This window comes from Pyxicephalus adspersus, chromosome 1 (assembly GCF_032062135.1).
Source record: "Pyxicephalus adspersus chromosome 1, UCB_Pads_2.0, whole genome shotgun sequence".
Classification (NCBI taxonomy): Eukaryota; Metazoa; Chordata; class Amphibia; order Anura; family Pyxicephalidae; genus Pyxicephalus; species Pyxicephalus adspersus.
The window spans coordinates 137847832-137869971 of NC_092858.1; the positions used below are offsets into that span (position 1 = coordinate 137847832).

The 22140-nt window shown below is 38.2% G+C and overlaps 1 long non-coding RNA gene and 3 other non-coding genes across 4 annotated transcripts in view; 1 reads left to right on the forward strand and 3 right to left on the reverse strand.

The window, feature by feature from the left end:
• The window catches only part of LOC140322652 (uncharacterized), a 14342-nt gene extending 8038 nt beyond the window's left edge, over positions 1-6304 (forward strand). Inside the window, exons 2-8 of the long non-coding RNA XR_011919219.1 lie at positions 194-229; positions 1331-1365; positions 1911-2264; positions 3011-3094; positions 4962-5008; positions 5737-5901; positions 6113-6304. This is a non-coding gene — a long non-coding RNA (uncharacterized lncRNA). The remainder of the gene's footprint in view (positions 1-193; positions 230-1330; positions 1366-1910; positions 2265-3010; positions 3095-4961; positions 5009-5736; positions 5902-6112) is intronic.
• Positions 6305-10761: 4457 nt separating this feature from the next.
• LOC140321937 (U6 spliceosomal RNA) lies at positions 10762-10868 on the reverse strand. Its single transcript, XR_011919058.1, has one exon. It is a non-coding gene; the product is annotated as a U6 spliceosomal RNA (small nuclear RNA).
• A 4026-nt stretch (positions 10869-14894) lies between these two features.
• Positions 14895-15001, reverse strand: LOC140321938 (U6 spliceosomal RNA). Its single transcript, XR_011919060.1, has one exon. It is a non-coding gene; the product is annotated as a U6 spliceosomal RNA (small nuclear RNA).
• A 5829-nt stretch (positions 15002-20830) lies between these two features.
• On the reverse strand, positions 20831-20941 carry LOC140321942 (U6 spliceosomal RNA). Its single transcript, XR_011919064.1, has one exon. It is a non-coding gene; the product is annotated as a U6 spliceosomal RNA (small nuclear RNA).
• Between the last annotated feature and the right edge of the window lie 1199 nt (positions 20942-22140).

The window sequence follows — 22140 nt, forward strand, 5'->3', positions numbered from 1 at the left end:
GTACCTCACCAGGACCAAATGGCTGGGATAGACCAAGCGAGATCCACCGTATCAACTTTAAAAAGTCTCAACACCCCTAAGGGCAAAGGCAGATTTTTTTTTTTTTTTTTTAATTTTTATTATAAAAAGTATAAAACAAGTAAATATATACATAATCCAAAAATTTGAAACAGAAATTTTTCCTTTTTTCCAGGTTTTGAAAACAAGAACACACAAAGCAAATTCCAAGGTAAGTCAAAAAGAAAAACGTCCATTGTATATGAAAAAGAAAGTCTATTTGAAAAGGGAAGTCCATGAGATAATGTAACTCCAAGAATTGCTCCAACAGAAAAGTCCATCAATTGATGAAAAAATAAATCCAGAAAAAAGAACAAAGGGTAGTTGGGGCTCCTGCCCAGGGAATCCTTTTGAGGGCCACCCACCTCGAGGGGAAGGGCTTGCCCATGCTTGCGGCCACCTGTCAAAAGACCGGCAATGCCACCCAAAAACAGAAAAGTCCATAATATAAATAAAATAAATTGGGCTCCTGCCCAGGAACATTACATACAGCAAAAATATGTGGCCGCCTATCTAAGGACTGGCGATGCCACAGCAGTATTATATACATCATTTTAGTAGTACAGAAAATTATTCTGGCCCTTTACAAAGGGACAAGTAGCACATACCATATTTTGCACATAACATCATCCAGTTATAATTTGTCTAGTGACAAGATGTTATACACTTTTTCATATCAGCAGTTTACACATAAACTTAATGCCCATAGCAGATTACATACAGCAAAAATTATGTGGCCGCCTATCTAAGGACTGGCGATGCCACAGCAATATTATATACATCATTTTGGAAATGCAGAAATTATTCTGGCCCTTTACAAAGGGACAAGTAGCGCATACAATATTTTGCACATCTTGTTATACACTCTTTGACATCTTGTTATACACTCTTTCATATTAGCAGTTTACACATAAACTTAATGCCAATTGCAAATTACATCACTATCCTTTTTTGGGGGATATACCCCTCAACACGTACATTAGAGGATATTTCAACAATTTATGCTACCAGAGTGGTACAACTTCCCATTTTGTGTATGTGTCATCATAGAGGAACATTGGATCATAATTCAGTAAACATAACCAGACCCTCTTTCTGAGGGCGTTGTTTCGGAACCAGAGACCAGAGGGTTTCACACAAGGTCTTATATAATGCCTTGCTAAACCATGGCCTTAACATCAAATACAAGAATAAGTTTCACATACATTCCTGAACATATTCACTTTGTAATCAAGGAGAAAAAAGGAAGTTTAACTTTGTTAACTCATTTCAGGTTCTGTTTCACCATTTTCGACCTTAAAGACTCAGGTAAGTATATTTTTTACTCACCAGCCACACAAAGGAAAAGGATGTGACCCTTTACATAACATACCATATTTTAACACATAACACCATCCAGTTGTTATTTGTCTAGTGACAATATGTTATACTCTTTCCCCAAGTTAGCAAATTACACATAAACTTATGACCAAGTACAAATTACACCATTTTCCTTTTTTTAGGGGGATATATCCCTCAACATGTGTATTAAAGAATGTTTTAGCAGATTATGCAACCGGAATATAATACCACTTTCCCCTTTTTTGTATGGTGTCATCGGAAAGGAGCATTGGACCTTAGTTCCACCTCTTAATAGTGAACCATAACCATACCCTTTTTCTGAGGGCATTGTTTCTGACCCAAAGACCAAAGGTTTCACACAAGGTCTTACATATAGCCCTGCTAAACCATGGCCTTTCATAATATAGAGTATCCTAATATCCAAAGGAAGAAAGAAATTTTTACATACACTTCTGAAATTTTTCACTTTGTTCAAAGAGAAAAGAAATTTTAACCTTGTTTACTCATTTCAGGTTTTGCTTGCCCTTTTCAACCTTAAGGACAGGGGTACACTCAGGTAAGTATATTCCCTACTCACAGACCACACAAAGGAAAAAAAGAACCCCCTGTCTCTCTTTTTCCAACTTGTTATCCAACTTCAAGTGTTTGTTGAACCAAACCCTAGAAACTCAAGGCACTCTCAAATAAAACACTTTCCCAACTTATTCCTAAAGTATACTTCAGAAGTAGAAAACCGTATCCCAGGTAAGTTAACCTAATTTCTTAGCTTTATTTTATATACCAAATACTATCTAAAGCCGGCATTTTTTTTTTTTTGTCTCATGATGGCTTGCTGCTTAAAGGGGGACAAAACAGGAAAAAAAAAGGTAGGTGTTATCAGTAATACAAATAATATAAGTCTTTCCCGACAACCTGTTGGACGCAAAGAGTTAGTTATTACTCAACATGGAATTCCATAATTGTAACTTCCAGTTTTCTTTTGCCCTGGGCGTCCCCAGAATTTTGCAATCTCTTAGATAAAAGTCAAACATTTTACTTAAAGCGTATTTTATACACTCCTCGGCCGGTATCTGATCTGATTTGTATAGAAAGATGTTTCGTATTTTCCATAATGCTAGCTTTAAGCAGTTTATAGCAATCCACAATGTTTGCGCTTTAGAAGAGGAAACTCGAGTCATGGAACCATATAGTATTATTGAATGATCCAATCTTTCTAGTCCAGATAGACTTTTGAGAACTTTACCAACTTTCCTCCATACCTTTTGTGCGTATGGGCAGTTCCAGAATATATGTAGCACAGTTTCATCAGCACCACATTCAATCCTAGGACACTTAGCCCAGGCTACCATACCTCTTTTATGTTGAAAAGCTCTCGTAGCTAAACACTCATGCACTGTTTGCCAGGCAATATCTTTTAATTTGTTTGATAGATATTTTTTATCTGTCATTTCCCAAACGCTTTTAGATTTGAGCTCTCCAAAGTTAGAGACGGTTGATGTTATTCCTTTTTGGAGCAAGTTTTTAAGAGTTTTGTAGTTTTTTAGAGGCAATGGATCCATGTATTTTAAATCGTTCTCAACAATGAATTTTTCTAAAATTATATATTGCTTAGGTGGTGTCACCAAGATTGGAATTGTCTGATCCGGTTTATACCAGGCTCTCCTCCTGAAGATATGCCCAGCCGCATACCTCAGAAGTAAGTTCCAATAATTTTGTTTATCAATTAAGCATCTAAAACATTGTGAAAAGAAACTGCCCCACAGTGCCACTCTCAAGTTTGGTGTTTCTTTACCACCCTTGTTTTTACCTTTTTGCATAGTTTCTCTTTTAACTCTTTCCACAGAGGCACTCCAGATAAATCTGTACATTATTTTATTGAGTTGCCTCATCATAGTGTTATTTGGCGGAAATACCAAGCTCAAGTATAACATTTGTGGTAATAATACCGACTTTGAAACCAATATTTTTCCTTCTAAAGTTAGTTTCCTCGTTTTCCAGAAAACTGTTTTTTGGATCAATTTGTTTTTAACTTTTTCCCAACTTAGCATTCCATTATTGTTTTCATCAAACATGACTCCCAATATTTTGATTATCTCTACTGTTTTGATCCTGATGTTACCTTTGATCCACTCGCCTATTGTTAGGCACTCACATTTTCCAAGGTTAAGTTGGAACCCTGAACCCAGGCAAAAGATCTTGGTTAGCAACAGCATTTTGTTAATTTCTACTTCAGATGTACAGACCATAACCACATCATCCATATAAGCAGTAATTTTTGCCGCCACTCTACCTCCTCCCGGAAGAAAAGCCCCTCTTACCAACTTCTCTCTTCTTACCAGAGCCAACAGTGGTTCCAGGGAGCAGACAAAGAGAAGGGGGGATAACGGCTAGCCTTGTTTGACCCCGGATTTCAAAGGGATTGGATCCGATAGATGTCCATTGATTAGTACCTGGCTGGTAGCCTGTTCATAGAGAGAAGAGATGTTTTTAATAAAGTTAACTGATAAATTCATCTTTTTCAGTACAATCCATAGGAAATCGTGAGAAACCCTGTCAAAGGCTTTAGAAAAGTCCAATGACAACAGGGCGATTTTCTGGTTTCTTTCTTTTTGTTACCAGATAAGATCTCTGAGAAAGTTTAAATTGTCCTGAGCACATCTGCCCGGGACACCACAAGATTGACTAATGTGAATAATCTTTTCTGTTACCTCTTTCATCCTCCCCACCAAGACTTTTGCAAAGATTTTATAGTCGCAATTTAATAGCCTGATTGGTCTCCAATTTTCCAGTGATTCTAAATTACCCTTTTTCGGGATGAGTGTCACAATTCCTCTTTTCCAGGAGACAGGCAGTATGTTCCTCTCCGCTACAAACTGTAAAACAGACAAAAAATCAACTTTAATTAGGTACCAGAATTCCTCAAAGAATTCTATCGGGAGACCATCGTTCCCAGGACATTTATTCTTTCCAAAACTCTTGATGACTTTGAGAATTTCTCTTTCCGTTATTTTGTTTGTTAAAATTTGTTGGTCATCATTTTCCAAATTTAGTTCTAAATTTTTCAGACAATCTGCTGCCGTGTTTAAATCCACAGGTTTCCTACTAAACAGGTTTTGATAAAAGAGGTGAGCCTCTTTAAGCATCCCTTCGTTTGTAGTTGCATCATTAATTTTTTTGATTACTTGTTTATTCCCCATTACTTTTTTAAAGAAAAACCGTGAGCATTTTTCGTCCATTTCCAATCTTTTAACTTTAGCATTGTGTATTATTTGTTTGCCTCTTTCTCTGATTTCTCTTTTCATTTGGATTTTTAAGTTGTTAATTTGCACACTCACATCTATCCCTTTATTCTGTAATTTTGTGAATGTTTGTAACTGCGCGTTAAGGTTTTTATACCATTTTAGCTGTTTTTTAACTTCTTGTTTACTTTCTTTAAGAAAGAAAGATTTGGTCTGGGTCTTGACCCAATCCCACCAATCAACAATTGTTGAGAATTTTTCTTTATACCTTTGATAAGTTTTGTATTGTGTTTCATACCTTTTTTTAATTTCTTCTTTTTCTAGGATTGATGTGTTGAGCCTCCAGACTCCGCGACCGTTGCTCATTCCAGGTAAGTTAAATTTAGTGACTAACAACTTGTGATCTGAGAAGGGAGTATTATGTAGCTCTGTGCCCACATGATGCATTGTTTTACTTACAAAAATGAAGTCGATACGGGATTTTGTTCTTATGTTACCCCACGTGTATCCTGGGTCTCTCGGATAGCAGATTTTCCAGGTATCCTGTAACTCAAAATCCAAAATTAAATTTCCCAATGTCAAGGAGGTCTTATCCTGTCTGCGAGAGCGTGAACCTGCTCGCTTCTCACCAGGGAGCACACAGTTAAAATCGCCACAAACTATTTTTGGAGTTGAAAGCGTGAGAAAAAGCTGAATTGTACATAGAAAATTCTCTCTTTCATGCTTATCTGTAGGGGCATAGATTTTCATAATTTCAAACTCTATATCATTGTGTTTGCATTTGGCTACCAAGGCTCTGCCTGGTACCACTTCTGTGAAACTTACAATTTTGATCTCATTACCTTTAATTAAGATACCCACTCCGGTTGAAGGGTTCGAGTTGTCTCCTGACCAAATTGATGTTCCTTTGGTCCATTGTTTGACGATATAATTGTAATTAGGGTCATGTTCTATTGCACACTCCTGTAAACAAATGATGGACAAGTCAGATTTTTCAAGTACGTCAAAAATTGTAGCCCTTCTTGCCGGGCTCTTCAAACCCCTAACATTCAAGGAGCCTATTTTAAATTCCACTCCCATCATGTATCCGAATTTTCAGATTCCGAACATGCAAGGTCCGAAGCAAGATCACCGCCGTCAGCAATTTGTTGACCCGTCAGGACAGGCGATGGACTAAACTCTTCGATCAACCCAGTACCAGATCTTGTTTCTGACACCCTCTCCCGACCAGAAGGGGTTAAGGAGGGTACCGGTTCAATCAAAGGTGAGTCATCTACACTTATTTTTAATGCTGTTTCTTCAACTAACTTTTCCATTTCAGGTATAATAGCACATGTATTTTCCAAAATTAATTTTTTTCCTTGTTTATCTATGTTACCTTCGCACTTCCGTTTTTTGGTGTCTGCGGACATGTCCATTCCCACCTCCTCTTCACACCTCACCTGCTCTCCGGGGGGCTGGGACACACCTGGAAGGACTTCTTCAGACATGCTAGAATACACGGGTATGTTAGGGTCATTAACCTGCTTACCCTCATCCGCCACCGGGGGCGGTATATTTGTTCTTTCCTTTAGGGCAGACGAATTTTGCTGTACCATCTCCGCAACCACCGGTATCCGGGATTCGCCCACTTTGCTCAACCTTCTCTCCTCCGCTGCAAAGACAAATTCAGGTAAGCCCCTAGCGGCCTGAGCATATGATTTTCTCGCGGTGCATTCCCTAAAGGAGTGCCCCGCCTCTCCACAGCTGTTACACTTTATTTGATTTGGGCAATCTTTAGCCAAGTGACCCTTTTGGCCACACTTCCTACAGGTTGGGATTTCCTTATTTGGGCAGTCTTCTGCTGTGTGCCAATATTCTTTACACTGCCTACAATATTTAGGCATCCCTCTGTAATGCACAAATATTCTGTCCCGACCTAATAAGATGACTGAGGGGAGGTGAAAAACCCCTCCAGGACTGGTTGGATCCGGCTTCAAATGGCTTTAAAAAGAAATTTACCATTCCAGATTCCATAATTGTTGGTTTCTCTCATTACAAATCTGACTTTATAACAAATTCAGGTTAAAGTAAACAGAATATCCTCAGGTTGCAAATAAGGATTATGCACTGTAATTGACACTACTATTTCACCACCGGTATAAAGAGGCACAAATTCCAAACCGTTTAATTCTGGTTCATCAATACTTTTTGCAACCTTATCATAAAAAGCATTACAAGCATATTGGTCTGAAAAGGTCAAATAAAACTCATTACCCTTTCTTTCTTTCTTTCTTTCTTTCTTTCTTTCTTTCTTTCTTTCTTTCTTTCTTTCTTTCTTTCTTTCTTTCTTTCTTTCTTTCTTTCTTGCAGGTAAAGCATAGTTTCCAAATTCACCTCCAGCTTCTCAACAACAACAACTTCAACCAACTCCTTCAAATCCATCGGTCTGCTTCTGGCAACAATTTTAAAAGAGTTAGTTATCCTCGGCTCTCCTGGGCCAGGACCACGAATGCATCCACCTCTCCTCTCGCTCTCCATATTTGCATATGCAAATCACATAAAGAAAGAAGCAAAAAAACCCATACAACCCAATGAAGGATTCTATGGGGATCGCTCTCTACGCTTTCGGGTGGCGCCTACCCCAATAGCAGCATGGGAGGAACCCGAAGGAACCGCCCAAGGCCGAGGCGGCTTGCACCCTACTCACTAGCTCAATTGGCTAAGAAACAAGTAACACTTGATCTTAGCCAAAAGGCAGAGAAGCGATGACACCCCAGGGTTTCTTCACTCGAAAGCGAGATCGGACTGCCTGTCAGCCAATTGGCCAGCCCAAGGTTTCCCCATCCCCACCAGTGGGTCAGTCAAACCCATGGGAGCTCCTTATCAGGGCAGGCCCTATGCGCTTTCTCCGGTGGACGAGGCCAGCAGATTTGCATAGGGCGGCCCCTTACAGAGCTACACCACAGGTAGACTGTCCTTAACAGAGGTACTGGAACACTGCATTCCCCCTCAAGAATGCAAGTGCCCTTTCCACCCTGAACACTGATAAGAACAGATTTTTTTTTTTTTTTTTTTTTATGTTCAGAAAGACAAAACCTTGGTCCGAAGACCTAAGGTAACACCATTCCTTGTCTTTTCATCATAATATAGATTCTTTTTTTAATAAAATGCAATCAAAAATTAAAAACAACATTTATATAACAAAATCAAAGAAAGTAATTATACTTAACTTTAGTTCTAAAAAAAACTCCCTTTTTCTTTCCTTAGATGCCCTTTCCTCAATACAAAAAAACAAAAGAAAAGTCCAAACTATATCCTCCACAACTTTAGGTGAATGAAAAGCCCTATCTAACCATTCAGGGTGAAGGGTTAAAATAGCTGATCTAGTTGGGGTCATTGAAGGGAAAAATTGCTGATCTAGCTTGAGCCATATATCTTAAGGGAGGTGTATTTTCTTTTCCTGTCTACGTAGTTTAAATGTAAACAAATGTCAGGAATTGTACTTTCTTTGAGATACGATGTATGTCCTGTTTTCCTTACAATGTGTCAAATAACATTATATATGTAACTAAAGACCAACCTTCTTTTGTATAATTATCTGTATAAAAAGACCACTTTCTAGCTTGAGCCATATATCTTAAGGGAGGTGTATTTTCTTTTCCTGTCTACGTAGTTTAAATGTAAACAAATGTCAGGAATTGTACTATCTTTGAGATACGATGTATGTCCTGTTTTCCTTACAATGTGTCAAATAACATTATATATGTAACTAAAGACCAACCTTCTTTTGTATAATTATCTGTATAAAAAGACCACTTTGTTAAGTAAACATTAGAGTATATTCTTAAGACCATACTGTGTGCGTGTGTGTTATTGGGATATCTCTCCAGACGTCTGTCTCTCTGGTGCAGGGGAAGTCATGGTGCATTCGATTTGTGGAACCAGAAGTAGAAGCAGATCCTTTCACAGGGATCCCAAAAATTGTTGTCAAAATACCTTTTTTCCCTTGAGTTACCGAGTCAATGCTCCACCGCCATTTTATTAAATCCCATGACTTATATTTTCTTTCTAATATTCCTTTTAACCAATCCAATTCCATTCTACTTGGGACCCCTCCTTCAAAAATGATCTTCATAGCCTTCTCCTCATTTGACGTTTCCTTTTTTACCAATAAACTTCCGGGCTAATCATGTCTCTCAGATGCCCCAGGTTGGCTACTACTCTGTCCTTTTTCTTTTTCTCCAACTCTACTTTTAACAACCACAGTCTTTTCCTCGGGTACTTTCCTCACACTCTCTTGCACTCTTTTCCACTTGACCACTTGTTTTCACCACTTGCCCTTTCCTCTGGGGATCAGGCACAAATTTCACTGATTCGGGCTTTTTCTTTTCAGTTTTTACACTTATTTCTTCTTCCTTCCCCTCACTCTCCTCTTCCTCACTTTCTTCATCAGCTTTTTTCTCACCCGTAGTCCCCCTTTTTTCAACCAAAACTTCAACTTTTACCTCCTTCTTTTTACCTCCTTCTGAGACACAGATTTCACAGGCACAGATATCACAGGCACTGGTATAGACTTCACAGACTTCTCAGACACAGGTACAGACTTCACAGACACAGGTACAGACTTCACAGGCACAGGTACAGACTTCACAGGCACAGGCTGTCCTTTCCCAACTTCCATATTTAATTCTTCTTTCTCCCCACTCTCCTCTTCACTTTCTTCTTTATCTTCATCCACAGCCATATCCTCTCTACTACCATCACTTCTCATTTTACCACCATCCTTCTTCCGACAAGGGCAAAACATATACAAATGTCCCTACTCTCCACACGAAAAGCATTTCCTATTTTCATTACACGCCACACTTGCATGGTCCAAAGATCCACATACCATACACACAATGGCTTTACAAACTGTCTGCTCATGCCCGTACCTACTACATTTACTGCAAAAGGACGGCATTCCAGCAAAGAACAGTTCTCCATTGACTTTCCCAAGTCGAAATCTCGCTGGTGGTCTCAAATCATCAATAAACTGTACTCTCAACCTCCATTTACCTGTCCAAATGCCAAATTCATTCATAATCTTGCCTAAAATTCTCCCTTCAGAGCAAAATCTCTCGAGAAAAGTCACAATTTCGCCAACCGGCACAAAAGGAGAAAACATCCTGACAACCAAATCAATGTCCTTATTAAAGTGAGGAATAAATTTCACCCCTACCAACCTGGGGTCATCTTTCTTCTTTTCCATCACAGCCAAGAAGTCCTGGTAAATACCTTCAGTAGTAAAAACCACATCAAATGTTCTTCTCTTAAAGCTATCGTAGATCACCGCCACTTCCGTCTTCTGGATTCCAGCCATTTCTTCCAAGATCTGCTCTACAACAAACTTCAGTAAGAAACCATCTCTGTCATCACGAAACAAAATCCGCACCGTGTTAGGAACACATGCGTATGGAGGCACAAAGTCTCCATCCTTGACCCAAGGCAACTCCATAGCAACAGCTATATTCACCTTATTTTGCATAAAATGCAAATTCTCTCAGCCTTCCGAGCCCCCACTGGTAAACCAGTGAGGTGATCACAACTCACATGTTCAGTGGATGCTTACCCCAAAAGCAGCATGAGGGGAACCCGCAGGAACCCCCCAAGGCCGAGGCAGCCATCCACCTACTAAATAGCACTTTCAGCCAAGACACAAGTAACACTTGACCTTAGCTAAAAGGCCGAGAAGGAGAAACAGATTCATTTCTAGGAACACCAAAGGTGAACAAATTAGCCTGATCAGTTAGAAGGGGCTGACTTCCGGTCGTGCAGCAGAATACCTGCTCGAAATGGAGAGTTGCCTAGCTCCTGACACCGAGGTAATTTGTCGCAGCAGATCCTGCTGCAGGGTGATTTAAGCTGAGGTGACGTTTTGCATTTGGGAAATGTCAGGATTCCAATGGATTCATTTCTAGGAACACCAAAGGTGAATAAATTAGCCTGATCAGTTAGAAGGGGCGGACTTCCGGTTGTGCAACAGAATACCTGCTGGAAATGGAGAGTCGCCTAGCTCCTGACACCAAAGTCAATTGTCCCAGGAGATCCTGCTGCAAGGTGAATCTTGCCAGCCCTTAGCATCCACCAGATCAGGACGCCAAAAAATATGGAACGCTTCACGAATTTGCGTGTCATCCTTGCGCAGGGGCCATGCTAATCTTCTCTGTATCATTCCAATTTTAGTATATGTGCTGCCAAAACAGGCACAGTCCAGGTGACCTTCCTAATGCTAATATAACTCACAGTCATTTCCTGCCTGCAACTTAGGGAGAGTGGAGCATGAGCTTCCAGTCTTGGTTGGGAGCTAAGTTTTATGAATGCATAGCCACAAACCAGACCAAGAGTTAAATGATTTAAGCCAAGGTGACGTTTTGCATTTGGTAAATGTATGGATTCATTTCTAGGAATACCAAAGGTGGATAAATAAATGTATGGATTCATTTCTAGGAACACCAAAGGCGAATAAATTAGCCTGATCAGTTAGAAGGGGCGGACTTCAGGTCGTGCAGCAGAATTCCTGCTCGAAATGGAAAGTTGCCTAGCTCCGGACTCCGAGGTAATTTGTTGCAGCAGATCCTGCTGCAGGGTGAATCTTGCCAGCCCTTACCATCTTAAGGAGAGTGGAGCATGGGCTTCCAGTCTTGTTTGGATGAATGCTTTATGAATGCTTAGCCACAAACCAGACCAAGAGTTAAATAATTTAGGACGAGCTGAAGTTCTGCATTTGGGAAATGTATGGATTCATTTCTAGGAACACCAAAGGTGAATAAATTAGCCAGATCAGTTAGAAGGGGCAGACATCCGGTCGTGCAGCAGAATACCTTTTTTTTTTTTTTTTTTTTTTTTACATTTTTATTAAGACTGCACAACTTCCCTCAGCTCAGCCAAAGGGATTTCCGTGCAATATCATCATCATAAAACCAAAATTTATTTCTTTTATAATTATAAAAACACAATTCAAATAAATATTATACTATAAATAAACTTGTTATTTCTTCTTTCCAGGTTTCTCGTAATTTCCTACATCATCTTCCTAAGGTAAGTTTATTTTATTTCTTTTCTTCATTTAAACAGATTATGTTCCACATCCTTAAATCCCACAATCTGTTTGCTTCTTTTTTTCCTTTTTCTTTTTTCTCTAATAAATAGAATGGTACCATTTCCGCAATTGCTAATTTGCAACAGTCTGCCACAACAACATCTTCTTTCTTAAAAATGCAGATGTTTCTGGTCTTCCAAATCGCCATCTTTATGCAGTTAATCATAATCCAACCTCTTTCTTCTTTTTCTTTGTTCTTTGGTCCTCCCAGACCATACAGAATCATATCTTGCGTTATTTTTTTATATTCTACTAAAAATTGTATTATAGGTCCAACAACTTTCCATATTCTTTTTACATAACTACAGTCCCAATAAACATGCAAAATGGTTTCTTCTTGACAACACCCTTTTCTCGGACATATGGGATTTCTTTCCATTTTCCTTCTGTATTGAAAAAACCTTGTAGGCAAACATTCATGTTTCATTCCCAAATAACTCTGCATAGTATTCTTTTGCTACAATGAGGATGTTTTCTTTTTCCTTATGTCCATTCAGACTCTTGATAACTTGTTTATGCTTCATACCTTTCTTAAAGAAAAACCTAGAACATTTTTCCCCTTCTTCAATCTTCTCCATCTTTGCTCTATTCATTATTTCTTTCCCCTTCTCATGAATTTCTTTATTTATTTTATTTTCAATTTTCCCCAGCAGGTCATCCACCTCTGCTCCACACTGCTTTAAATTAAACAATGCTTGTTTTTTAATATTTAATGTTTTGAACCATTTTTTCTTCCTAGTTCCTTCTTTTTTCCCTTCTTCCATGAAAAAATCTTTTATTTTCTTCTTTAACCAGTCCGACCATTAGTTTTTATTTTTATACTTTTTTTGTTCTTTTTTATATTCTTTATAATTTTTAATACATTTTTCCTTTATTCCAGGTATTTCAAGCAATCTTGTATTCATCCTCCATATTCCTGGACCTCTACTGACACCCGGTAAGTATAATTTCCCTTTTAATATTTTATGATCTGAGAAGATGTTTCTCTCCAAATCTATTTCTTTTACTTCTGTTTCCTTTCCAACCAACAAAAAATCAATCCGTGATTTGCATTTTCTCATCTCCCAGGTGTATCCCGGTTCCTTCTTTTTCCTCATTTTCCACACGTCTTTTAAAGAAAAGTCCTGTATTATATCTTCTAGTAGATTTGACGATTTGTCATGTCGCCCCTTTTTCATTGATCCTCTTTCTTCTCCATTTCTTATACAATTAAAATCACCAACAATTATGATTCGTCCCGTACCAGGAATATACAACTTAATCTTTTCAAGAAACTGTATCCTTTCTCGTCTTTTCGCTGGTGCATATATTACCAAAATCCGTAGAGGATCTTCTTCTACTTCTAAATTTATTATTAAAGCTCTTCCCGATTCCACTTCCAGAAAGGATTTTACTTTGTATTCCGTCTTTTTTATTAACACTCCGATACCCGAGGCTTTATTTCTATTATCACCTGACCATATGGATTGACCCAATTTCCATTCAGCTTTTAAATCCTTATACTCTAAATCCAAATCCAGCCCACATTCCTGCAGACAGAAGATATCCCATTCTGTGTTTTTTGCAAAATCAAAAAACGCCGCCCTTTTTTCCGGTGATTTTATACTTCTTACATTCAACAAATTTATTTTAAACACTCTCATTTCTTTTAGATTAATTTTATGTTATGTCCTCGTCTCCGTCCCATATGACTCTATCTCTTCTTCTTCTTCTCTTCCTTCCGATTCCGTTGTCACGTCCGATATATAATCCATTTTCTCTTCTTCCGATTCCACGTTCTCCCATTTTCCTTCTTCTTTTATCCAACCTATTATTTCCAACCTCGGTTTTTTCCTTTTGGTCTCCAATTTCCCTTTTATCTTTACAACCACCTTTTCTTCTTCTTCCTCTCTCTTACCTACATATTGATCTACTTTTCTCCCGATTGCCGGGCTTGATGCTTCCTCCAGACTTTCATTAACACAGCCTTTTTCTTCCACCGTATCAGTAGCCGGTCTCAAAGCACCGCCCTTTTCAGCATACACCACCTCCGGTACCGGGGATGCCAACTCCGCCCCTTGATCCACCATTACCTCCCCTACCTCACCTGAGGGTAAATCTTTTCCCGCCAAATTTTTTTGTTGTTTACCTTCCAAAGCTTCTTTATAACTTATTTCCATGTGTTTCCTCTGCGGGCATTTTCTAAACAGATGTCCGCTCATGCCACATCCATTACATACTCTGTCATTTGGGCATTCCGATATGTTGTGACTTGTGTCACCGCACTTTTTGCAACGAGTCATCCCCGTCTTACAAACATTCTTCGTATGGCCATACTGTCCACATTGTGTACAAAAGCTCGGCATTCCATTATAGAACAGAACTCCTCTGTTCCTTCCCAAGGCAAAAAACTGGGGAAGATGCATCAACTCATTTGTTTCACTATAACGTTTTAGTTTAACCAGGAACCGGTATTTCCCGTTCCATATGTCTTCTGAGTTTAATATCTTCCCCATTGGTTTAACTTCTGCACAGTTCCTTTTTAAGAAAAGGAAAATATCTCCAGCCGGCACAAAAGGATTGTACATGTGAACTACTACCATCACCTCCTCCTCTTCACACAACAATCGGAACGTTAGCCCATTCAATTCTTCATTATATACATTCATCCTTAAATTGTTCACAAACTTCCTATAATACTTTACTTGTAAGAAAGACAAAAAGAATTCTCCTTTTTTATGATCTTTTAAACAAAGAATCTCTTCTCTTTCTACTTTTAGGATCTTTAGACAAACTTCACGCAAGAAGTATCTCAGGTAAAATTTCTCAACAAAATCATCACTTACTGTGACTATCACGGTATTCTTTACCCTTGTCTCCAATTAGGCAGGGCCAGTAATTTTAGGACCTTTTGGGGCCATCCTGCAACACTGCAACACAGCTCCACCTCTTCAGGCAAGAAAACTCCCGATGCTCGCTTCACCTTCTTCCATCTTTACAGAATCCAGGTGTTAAATGAAAAATAACAGCAGCAGCAGAATACCTGCTCGAAATGGAGAGTCGCCTAGCTCCTGACACCAAAGTCAATTGTCCCAGCAGATCCTGCTTCAGGGTGAATCTTGCCAGCCCTTAGCATCCACCAGATGAGGACGCCAAGAAATATGGAACGCTTCACGAATTTGCCTGTCATCCTTGCGCGGGGGCTATGCTAATCTTCTCTGTATCGTTCCAATATTAGTATATGTGCTGCCGAAGCAAGCACGGTAATCATTAACTTATTGTGAAATATATATATATATATATATATATATATATATATATATGACTGTATATGTAAGACTCATTATGCAATGTCAAATATTGCCCATGCTAATTCTGGGAAGGTGATAACTTTCCATGAGCAATATACTGTCAGTTTTAAACTGAAAATGTATGCTTGTTTTTTATGCTACCTTCCCAGACAGAAGGGCAAGCAAAGTTTCGATAATATGTACACAGAACACTGCATAAAGGCTATAGGAGGAGACAAGGGACTGACCCTCTGTAAACATTGCTCAGCAAATCTGTCTTGAACAATATGCACGACTCAGGCCTCCTGCTACCTCTATTGTTCCTTACTGGTGCCACAACCTTGTTGTTTCAGTCTGTAATTATTAAGTCAGGTATATAAACACCATCAGAACGGGTAACTCAAACACTTGGCAGTCAGATAAGGTTGAGTTAGGCATAGCACAAAAACATGTAGACATTTGCTGAAACCTTGTAACTAACCTCAGAATTTCCTAATAAGCCTTTTGGAGCATGATGCTAACATTAAAGAAGGACTCCAGTGTAAATGAACATTTTTTTTTTCTAGATATACATACAAAGCTTTTTGGATCACTTTAAAATGACCTAGTAATTAATATCATTGATTCTGTAAACTATAGAAGCTTCTAATATGCAAACCAACCACACAACTCCAGTTGTGTGCGTCTTTCCTTCAACAATCTGACTGTTAAAGGCTTTGGGACACCAAACAAGAAAAACTGCAGAAGCGTTCTGTTATATGGTAATATTTTACACCTAACCAGTGTTTACCTCCACTCTACTTTAAAAATAAATATATTAATTTGTCATGTTCCTCTGAAACTGTAGCTTTGCTCAGACCCATTAATTGTTGTTGATAAACACTGCCTACTTCTTTCCATAAGCAACTTTAGTGATTGCTCATAAGACAAGCCAATCTTTGCAATTCTGGTGACTGGACTTTAGTTTGGCACACTTGCAGTGGATTGCTTTGTTTATGATTCTTTATGTGATTGCCAGCAAGTGCAGAATACAAAACTACATTAAATTGCAGCTTAAAGCACCTGACTGGAACCTGGTTATGTTTGTTCATGTTCTGGGTATTTGTATTGCAAGGTAAAGTTTACCTAAAACCATTTTTGCTTTTTATTTTACATGGAGTTGGAAGGTAAAAATCTTGTCAGTGTTTTTTTTGTAAATCTGTAAGAGATGCCGTGATGTCCTATGTAGATTTATCAGAAAGTATTTCCAAACACCATTCTAGTTCTGATGGTAGCTCTGATTTTTTGAGTTACTTTTATTCCCTGTTATATACAGCCATCAGTTAAAGTTGTTTTTACCCTACATTGTCATATTTATTTTTTTGTTCAAAAAAATAAATGAAAATAAATTGATAACACATACATACTATATGGATCCCTTTGGGTTTGACCATAGTGGTAGTTCCCCATATCTTCAGCTGTTTAAGTGGAGCCATTAAGGAGCTCCTTTTGCTCGAGCAGCCTATAAATTACCCAGAATATTTCCTCCAAAGCAGTATAAAGTGATAAATCAATGCTTTAGTTAAACATGGAGACAACCTTTACTTATTATGCAAGTGTACATGTACCTTAACTTGCTTTTTCTCTGGTAGAAAATGGCATAAATGTGAATTTTAACTTTAAATCTCTTTTAATAATATATCAATTATTTTGCTGGAAGAAAAATTGTTAATGTTAAATTAGTTGAAATACAATATCATTGTTAAACACCATACTGATGCTAGATTTTGTTGCCTGAGATGAGTGTTTGTGATCATCTCAGGTTATAATCTAGCATAAAATTCATGTGTCCAACAACATCCTTTTGTTATTCCAATAGATCAGAGCCTCAGCAAAGCCATAATTTGTATAAATTTCACCCACAAATAGCAGTTATGATTGTTTTGCGTCTATAGGACTTCATCCAAGTCTTAATGCATCATGAAATGTGGCTTGTTGAGGTAAACATATATGTTGATTTACAGGATGATTTCCATCAAAAATGAACAAAATGAAATATAAAAGATTACGTGGTATAAAAAGCTGAAAACTGAACGATTTTAGTTAAGTTTAGGTAAGGTTGAGGTTTAAGGTGCTTATACTGGATTATTGACTTGCTAATTAGTGAAGAAAGGGATAAACATGATTATCTTAGTGCTGCATCTATAATGGTTGACAATAAAATACTGGTTGTGTTTTTAGAAGACCTGGAACAAGTGTGCAGCTTTTAAATTCACAGAAATGTCAGAACTGCCTATTTACATATTTGTTCCTTGGTGATCCAAAGCCATTGACTAGAGAATTGGCATTTGAACAAATATAAAAAAAAAAAGATTGCTTACTACATATTTTATCAGTGCAAAATTCCTTCAATGAAAAATTTGAGATTCCATATTTTGGCCTGATAGATTTGCCTAAAACTCTGCTATATTGTTTGGATATCTGGATATTCCTTAACTACAGATGCCTAAGTGATGTGAGGAGAATCCAACGATATCTTTTGGAAGAACCATTAATTTAAAGTAGAACACCAGACAAAGATATCAAGATAAATTTTTTTTTTCACCTTGGCCATTGATCTTTTCAGTCTGATGGCCAGCATCATTTAACCCACCTCCTATACACTCCTCTTCTTGTTTGCACATAAACTGGTTTGGCTATTCATGTGCTCCTTTCTTCCACACCAAAGGCAGTTACTGGAAGAGCCTGATACCAGGTCAAATTCATGTACTTAGACTGCTTGTTTTATCAATTATAAAGCGCTGCATTTTGTCTTTTATGTTGACTGATAAGTTCAGTGTTAAAAGGCCTGGTATGTTCCTAAATTGGATACACTGACTTCATAATTCAACACAATTTTTTTCCACCCACTATTGATATAAGGAAATTATCAGTTAATTTCTTCTGTATATGATCAATATCACACTGTTGATATATCAAGTATCTTGAATTAACACTGCTATCAAAGATCTACTAGTAACTGCTAGAGTGGCTGATGAGCAATGCTGCTATTCATTTTAGTTCCTCAGATTTGCCCAATTTTTTTTTTTGCCTAAAATTGATCTAATCATTCTGCTTGGGAGGTATGGCAGATTTTGGCTTTTTTGCCGTTTGAAAAAGGGAAGTGGATCTAGACCATAATACAAGTAAATGTCATTACGTAAACCCTTCATGAAGTCTTCTATACTGTTGATTTGCATGTGAAATCAACATTGTCCTCTTATCCTTAAGTGAAAGAAGGGCTTCTTAATGCTAACATTTTAGTGTTTAATCTACATTTCCCATATTTCATTAAAGGAGGATCCATTGCAGTGCTGTTGCACATTTTCGGAAGCCAAACTAGCATGTTTTTCCATATTTTACTATATGCATGAAACTTGAAAGGAAGTTAAAAGTAATGGATTGTTGCTGGATTGCTAAACATACGAATATTTCAATAAGCACGGTCACATATACTAAAATAATATAGTTGGCTGGCTTTATACTCATATATATTGTAGTACCTTGCATTTTTAGATTTTATAGGACATGGGCAGATGTAGGTTTTTTTTTTTTGGTTTTTTTTTTTAAAGGTGCATTCTGGCCGCTTTTGAGCTCAGGTTGAGAAGCTTTTGGGGTCATTTTAAATTTCTACAGAGGTATTTCTGACTTAAATTTGTCCTTTTTATAAGCTTCATCACTCTGTTTTTGCATTCTCATTGAACTAGAGGCAGAGTAATTTATTTTGTAATAATAAAAAAAAACTCCTATACACAGGCTCTTGGTTGTTAAGGGTTGATTTGCAACAAAGTGCACATCATAATGTGGCATATGTGTTGTGGTGAGTTGCAAATAATATGCAGCATATGTGTGAGTTGCAAATCATTAAAATCATCATTGCACACCAAGGCGGTGTGTACCACAGTGTGCTGTGTGTCATAAATCAAACAGCACAACAAGACCATTTAAAATGAAAAGGCTGCTTAATCCGTGCACTTCAACACAAAAATATTTGCATTAAAACAAAGTGTAACCAAATATTGCCATTCTCAGAAAGGTTGGGTTTAGTTTTCATTGCATACTAAAGTGCTTCTATTTACTCTTTGGCTATGTTAATCAACAGTCATGAAAGAATGGTCCCCAATGATTGTCCTACTTCTAAATATTAGATTTTATTAGGTACTATGTAGTTTTCAATATATAACATAGAGTTTAAAAGAAGCTTTAAACTGAAGTTGCCTTCTTGTTTTAAGTACTAGTTTCAGGGCCTAAACTGTTAATATGCTCTGGTCAGGAGTTTAAAATTGGTAGCTTCCATCTAACACTTCCCCCTGTTGGGTTTGTGAAACTTTAAATTTTACTCATACGGTATGTAGTTGCAGTATATCCAAAATTATGAGTAAATTTTGGTCAAGTAATGTACCATCTTTAAAGCTTTAGCACAGCCCATTAACCAGTGTATTATTTAATATTATGTATGCCACTCACTGCTGTTGCTTTAATGGTGTGTTTGAACCACAAATGTGTGAACCAAGTTGAGTTCCCCAAGTGCTCATTCTACATACCTAATACTACAGAAGACAGAAAAAATATAGACCTGCTATGGGGCATGGTCAAAACTGCACATATGTAATGGCTAGGGACTGCAGATAAGTTACATGTGTGGTTACTCTTGGGATTGTTGCATGATTGAAGAAACAGTATTTTAAACTGCTGGAGATCACTGCCATTACAGCATTCATACAAATCAATACTTTAATATTCGTGATCCTTTTAGCTTCCATACAATTTGATTTGCTCACATTTTATGCTCCCACAGTGACTTTCAATATGAAATGTTAAGAATACATTTTCATGAAAACAAACAACACTGCAGGAAATCATAAGAAAGTGTAAAAAGGTGGATTAAGCTAGGAGCCAGTGTAATGAATTTAGGGTCTGTAAGAGCAGGTGCCATATTGCAGTGGAGTGGCTCTGGGAAAATTGTACAAAACTTCTTGTACAACATGCACAATGCTTCAGCAAACAGTCTATCTAACCTTCTATCTAAACTTCTCACTGGTGTCTGAATGCAGAGAGCCATTCCAAGGGTCTTCCTATATTCTATGCTTAATAATGCAGCTCCTGGTTTTCTTGGTAATGGAAAAAGGTTTGCACACTTCCACCTTAAATCAGTGCCATGAATGATTGCAATGGGAAGTAATGAGTTATTCCACCACAGCCAGATTTCATTTTACGTAAGCTAAGTCTGCAGTTATGATCAGCCAATTAAACTTACTGGCAACCTATCCAAAAAAAATGTTGGTTGGTTGATGTTTTATTTTGACACCAACTACATCTGCAATGTAAATGTATTAATATTTTATATAGGAGCTAAAACATAATGTTACTGAAAATTTTGGAAGATAAAGAATCCTAAATGCATATTTGTACATCATGTTATGTGACTGCAAAACCACCACAATTGCATTTTTTCTTTGCACAAATAGGCTCATGTTTGTGAAACTGGAATGGTCACAGTAACATATTGGTAGTCTGCAAAACTATACTCCTTAAAAAATATGTTAAGGCTTCTAGCCACACTCCACAGGCACTTAAACATAAGATAATACCACCTGTGATTAGCATATGGACATTCAATTATTTACATAAATTTAATAGGCAGTTAAAGCATTTTAAAACAAATTTTTGACCTCTCGAAATGGAGAGTCACCTAGCTCCTGACACTGTGGTAATTTGTCCCAGCAGATCCTGCTGCAGGGAGAATCTTGCCAGCCCTTAGCATCCACCAGATCAGGAAGCCAAGAAATATGGATTGCTTCACAAATTTGCGTGTCATCCTTACGCAGGGGTCATGTTAACCTTCTCTGTATCGTGCCAATTTTTTTTGATTGAATAAAGTATTTTATTAATCACATCCCCTTCTAGGACGTCCTCTTCCTCATGACAGACCATAACAGCATAGCGCAGTATATGATAAACGTTCTAAAGACGAGTTGGCTCATTTCCTGTTCCAGTGTCTTTAACACGGCATGGGCATAAGGGCACTGCCAGAAGACATGTAAAGCTGTTTCCTCTTCGATGACGCAGAAAGGTCATTGTCTGTACCTACATAAGTTCCTGGCGTGCATGAAAGTCCTCAGAGTAGTCCTTAAACCGCCATCCATGCCAAGTCCCTGTTGGTAAGTCTCTTGGGTCTGATGTTAGTCCAAATCTCCTTGCAGGTGGCTGCATTCCTACCCGGAACAGGTTCCATAGAGTCTTTTCCATGGATTTGCTTGTAGATTGTCTTCAGCTTCTACAGGTCAAGCCTGACGCCTTGCAGCTCATTCTCCTTGATGAACTTGAAGGTGTCCAAGTAAGACCAAGGGGTGTCCCACTTGTCCTATCCCAGGCTCCTCTAGAGTGGGAGGAGAAAGATACGTTTCCTGCAGAAGTTGAAGATCGATCCACCAACATCCTTCTCCCAATGTTGCAGACGAAGAAGACTCTCAGCACCATTGCGATGTCAGGAACTCCTTTAGCGCCCTTCTGATGTTCTTTGAACATCGTCACTCTCTTGACTCGGTCCATCTTCGAACCCAAGATGAAGTGGCATGTTGCCCTCGTGATGGCCTTGCAGGTGTTGGTGGGTAGGGGCCAGGCTTGGGCGAGGTACTGCAACACAGGAAAGATTTTGCTGCGGCGTACCACTGTCTTCCCTTCGATGGTGAGTTCTCTGAGGCACCAGAGGCCGAACTCTCATTTTCGACAGCCTCTCTTCCTAAGAGTTCAGGGCTGCTCCTTCCTTCCCGAACCAGACGCCAAGGACCTTGATGAAGTCTGGCTTCATGTTGAAGGGGATAGAGGCATGTTGTGCAGGACGGAGGCTTGATGGGGGGGAGGGCGTTTGCATGCCTTGCAGAATATTTTGCTTAACACAGCTGAGGTTGTGGGCGATTTTAAGGAATGAGATCTTCTGCAAACTCTTGTAACTCTTTAATGACCAAGACAAACTCTGCAGTTGTTTCTTTTTCCATATCAAGGCATAGCTTGCTCCAGAAGTTAATGAATGCCTAGGCTCGTTAGTTTTTTTTTGCTTTGTGATTAACTCACAGTAATGATTTTATAAAGT